Source organism: Triticum aestivum, chromosome 1B (assembly GCF_018294505.1).
Source record: "Triticum aestivum cultivar Chinese Spring chromosome 1B, IWGSC CS RefSeq v2.1, whole genome shotgun sequence".
In the NCBI taxonomy this organism is placed as follows: Eukaryota; Viridiplantae; Streptophyta; class Magnoliopsida; order Poales; family Poaceae; genus Triticum; species Triticum aestivum.
In genome coordinates, this window is record NC_057795.1 from 305,727,478 (window position 1) to 305,732,718 (window position 5,241).

Consider the following 5,241-nt stretch of genomic DNA (forward strand, 5'->3'; position numbering starts at 1 on the left):
ACCACCTTCTCTCCAAGAATTGGTGTTAGATATCCCTGAGCTAGTTGGTTAAGCTAGACAACAACTTGGAGAGTTGGAAGATAAAAGCTTACCTGACTTAGTTCATTTCAGAGGGATACGCTTTGTATGTGTGTGTTGAAGAAAATTGATATTTCATCGATTGGTCCCTGTGATCAGTTGCTGGACCTATTATCTTATCCAATCTTTGATTTGAGTATGAGCTATCGTCAAATCAAATCAGAACCAACGATATTCGTAATGTTGTCTTACTCGTGGGTTTCCTCGAGCATACACCATTATATTCTTTCGTCTGACCAATGCTATCACCGTGTTCACTTAACTATGGTAATCCTTTTATATGGAAACCTGGATGAATTGTTGTTGAGCCCATTGACAACATCCTTATCTCCTCCATGATTTTGTTGAACATTAAGTTAGTGTTGGAAACTTTGTAAGCAATGCCTTCGTGCTCCGTTCATGAAGCCTATGCTTGGATGGAAGAAGTGACTTCCTCTAGTTCATGTGCATTTGGTGCAAGTTGCCGCCGTGGGTTGAGAAAGGTTTGTTTTGTTTCCTCTGGAATCGTCTCAAGTCAGTCATGCATGTGCCAAGTATACTGTGGTTTGGTAGATTAATTACCTCCACTCCATATGTATTCCGTAGCACCCCAAGCCACTGACTGATTTGTTCAGGAAAAGGAGTTGATGTGCTAATCCTAGGTCATGCACAAGACTTCGACATCCTCGATGATGGTTCCCAACCTGAACTCGGTAGTGTTTTATTGTAAGACTACCATGTGATCATGTTTGTCTGAGACAACATGTTCACATGTGTGTAGCAGAACCAGCTCATGTTTTGGAGCTTGCTATCGTAGTTCATCTCCCGAGAATCCCGCAACGTCATCTCGTCGATTTGTGTTGCAAACTTTCATTTTTCTTCCTAGACTCGATGGGTCTGGAATATGCTGACACCAACCAGATCTGAATCTTAGGCAGATATGATGGTTGGAACATTTCCCCAAGAACTATAATATTGGTTCCTCGATAACTGGTAAAGTGGATGTCGTGGCCAGCACCACCCAGCCGGAAGACCTATAATTGTAGTATCTTGTTTGAAGAAGTTGGCCACCTTCCCATAGGGATTTCGTAGGATTTACTCCCTAGTTGCCTCTATGGATTTCTGTGTTCCGAAGTCCGACCTTTTTACTTGATGTTCTAGTTATCAAACCATATCTATGAATGGGATACACTAGCACATCAAGGAGAACATTAGAAGCGGAGTGCTAAATGTCTCTCGGTCGATCATCCAAATTTTGCTTCCTTGGCCTCGCTAAGGTGAAATCTGAGAAAGTGTTATCTTCCTTTGCGTCTGTATCATCCATCATTAGCCATCATGGTAGTATGTTGTGTTGCCAGGATCCTTGACACGGATATTGATAAAACCTTGATGATTATGGAAATGCTCAAGTTCTTGAGAGCACGCACAAGCGCTAGGTGTTATCATTGACACTAACTGGGATTCCTCTCAGTTTCCTCGGCAATGCTATAACTTTTCAAACAGTGAATTCACTCTCTACTATTGGGTTCCTTCCCAGTTACCAGAATCATTCCCAGCATTTGCATTTTGTCCCCAGCTTGCACCGCCAATGTGCCATTCTACCATGGGTCTCTTCCATTTCCGGTGGTAAGCAAATTCATCCATTACGTTGTTTTCAACAAGGTAATCCACATCATCCATTCTAATCCAAGCATGCCATTCTACCGACCCCCTCCAAACGATCGGTTGAGAATTGCCTTAGGTTGGTTTAAAGAGTTTCAATGATCTTTGAATCAAAGGTAATTCTTTTTGCCACTTAAGGGGATATATCTACGAGTCACGGTTCCTAAGGTGTCTCGTTGTGGTATCATGGCAACTCAACTCCTCGCTACGTTGACAATCGTTTACCACCTTCTTAAGTGTGGAATTGTTGTCCACCTAGTGAACCTTCGTCATCCGTTTCTTTCCACCCCTCTTGATGTGTATCTCGTGTCTCAACCCGAGAGATGGTTCTATGTCTCATTCCGTGAGTTGTTCGACCTTTGAGAAGATCGATCCTTCCAGAATCTTACTTTCCCTCTCGTTGTCATGTTAGCTAGAGTTCTCAGAGCAAGACATCGAGACAAAGATGGTGATCAAATCAACGTTCCTATGAAGTGCAAGTTCGATCGTGAAGATTGCGTTAGTTGCGTTCCCCTTCATCCTACCCTACGCTTGAATCTCGGGACGAGATTCTTGTTTAGTGGGGGCGAGTTGTCACATCCCTAGCTTCTGGTGCTGCCTAGTGTTTGCATCATGTTTAAATTTCTGAAACTTGAACTGGGGAAATTTGGAAGCCTCAAAACCCTAAATAAAAGAAGGGCAAAAACCCTAAAATCTCATTCAATGTTCCAAAATGCTCCTCTTAAATGTTTGATAATTTTTGGCAAGGGTTCTGGTCCCAACCAAAATATTGAACATTTTTAAGGACTTAATCTTGGGACTTTGAATTTAAATCATTAGCTATTTGAATTTGAATTATATTCATATAATTAGAATATAATTTCAAATACCCCTGAAATATTTTATGAGCTTTTGGAAAAGTCCATCTAGCAAAATAAAAATATTCAGAGGAGTTTTTGGCATTGTTTGAATTTGTTTAAATTCAAAAAAATGGCAAAAGATTCAATAAAAGAAAAACAGAACAGAAATAAAAAAAGAGAGAAGGCCACCAGGCCACCTACCTAACTTACCTGGCAGCCCAGCTGCGGCCCAGCTTGACCAGCCCAGCCCACCTACCTCGCCGCTCGTCGTCTTCCTCTGCCAGTAGGCAGAGGCGAGGCGTGGCGCGCGCCCGAGAGCCCCGGCCACCTCCTGCTTACCTGCTCGCCGCTGGAGGCACCCGAGGGTGCCACGCACTCCCCTCGACCCCTTGCACCTCTCGCCACTCTCCCGTGTCTCTCCCTCCGTCCCTATCCTCCTCTGCTCTCTCTCCCTCACGCGCCCGAGCGGAGCCCGTCGCCGTCGCTTGCTGCTGTCGCGACCACCGCCTCGCCTCCCCGACGCCTCCCAAAGCTCCGCCTTGACCCCCTCTTCCTCCCCACCGATCCATGGCCCTCCGGAAGCCCTGCAGCGTCGCCCTCAAGCTCATCCCCAACCTTCGGCCGCCGGCGAACTTTCGAGGATTCGCGAGCTCCAGCCCCTCCCAGGCCTCGCCGTTGCCTCTACCGGATCCGATGTGAGCTCCTCTTCCATTCCCCCTCCTCCTAGCGCTCGTTCCCGCACTCTAGCCGCCCTTTTCACCGGAGCCGATTGCTTCTCGCCGCCGGCCATGGCACCGCCGTGGCCAGGGCCACCCCAGCTTGCACCTGAGCGCGTCACCATGTTCGCCGCCCTCCCAGGAGCCCGCAGCGCCCTTCGGTCTCTCCTCTAGTGCTCTGTAGCGCCACCACAAGATTGCCCGATGCTGCTGCCGCCGCCAAACCTCGTCGTCGGCCACTTTTCCAGCCACGCCAGCACCTATCACCGCCACCACTAGATGCGCGCCACTGCGCGCGTTCGAATGCAACAAACCATGGCCGAAACGATGCCATGTGGCTCGTTTCCGAGCCCTCCGCCGCGTCTGGACTCGCCGGCGGCTAAACGCCGGCGATCGCTGACCCGATGACCGGCGTGGGTTGACCCCACTGCTCGGTTTGACCCCCCCTCTCTCTCACTGACATGCGGGCCCCGCCCGGCTAATTAAGTTAGGTTAGTATTAACTAAGCTAGGTTAGTTAGTTAGACACTGACACTCGGGACCCACAGGTCAGGGTTTGACCGGACTGTGCCACGTTGACCTGCTGATGTCATCATGACGTCAGGATGACGCAGTATTGTTTTCTGGATTTATTTTTATTCAGAAAATTCTAGAAAATTGTATAAACTTCTAAAAGTCATAGAAATTCAACCGTAACTCCAAATTAAATAATTTATATATGAAAAATTATCAGAAAAATTCAAGGAATCCATCTGTACCATTTTCATGCATGTTAGAACAACTTATAGCTGCTGTATAGCACAAATCAATTAAATGGCATTTGAATAGTCACATATGGAGTTGGAATTTGAATCATGTATTCAAACCAACTTCATTTAAATCATAGCTAGGTGCATTAGCTCAAAACACATTCATATTGCCATGTCATAGCATGCATCATATTGTGCATTGCATTGATCGTGTTTCTTCTGTGTTGCCGGTGTTGTTCCCCCTCGATAGACGTTGTACCGACGATGTGATCGTTGACACTGATGAAGACTCAATGCTATCTTCAGAAGTGCCAGGCAAGCAAAACCCCTTGTTCATTCCGATACAATCCTACTCTCTCGCCCTGCTCTCTTTTAATGCATTAGGACAACACCGATTCATCTGTTACTTGCTGCGGTAGCTGAACCCCTTTATCCTTTGCATGACCTGTCATTGCCACAGTAAATAGATGAAACCCACTAGCATGAGTAGGAGTTGTTTGAGCCCTGATGTGCCTACTCATTTATGCTTGTTTGTCATGCCTGCTACTGCTTAGAGTTGAGTCAGGTCTGATTCATCGGGGATGAATCAGAGGCGTGTGAACATGTCCTACTGTTGAGAGCTAAGTGTGTGAACACGATTTGGTAAAGGTAGCGGTGAGAGGCCATGTAGGAGTACATGGTGGGTTGTCTCATTGCAGCCGTCCTCAGGAACTGAGTTCTGTGTTTGTGATCCATGACCAGTTACTACCACACATTGGGTTCCGGTAACTCCACCCCTCTCGACTTATTAATCAACATGATCTCTGTCCAGGAGTTGCAACTAGTTTCTGGTGTTTGTAGGTAGTGTTAGTAGTCTACCAAGTGGCACCCGGTACAGGTGGGCTTGGGACAGACTAGGCACAGTGGCACGGTGTACCAAGTGGCACCCGGATGGTGGGCTTGGGAACCCTGCTCACATCGTTTGGGGCCATGAGAGACACCCCGGCCGGATCTCCTTGCGGATGGAACCCGAATAGGCGATAAACCTGGACTAGAGACTTGTTCGGTTAGTCAGGTCGTGGCCGACTCCCTCGCCCGGCTTCCGCTTGAAGGTTGCCGAGGTACATGACGTGTACAGGGCGATAAGTGGCGAAAGCGTGTGTGAAGAAGTACACCCCTGCAGGGTTATCTTTATCTATTCGAATAGCCGGATTCCTCGGATATGGAAACTTGGACCCCT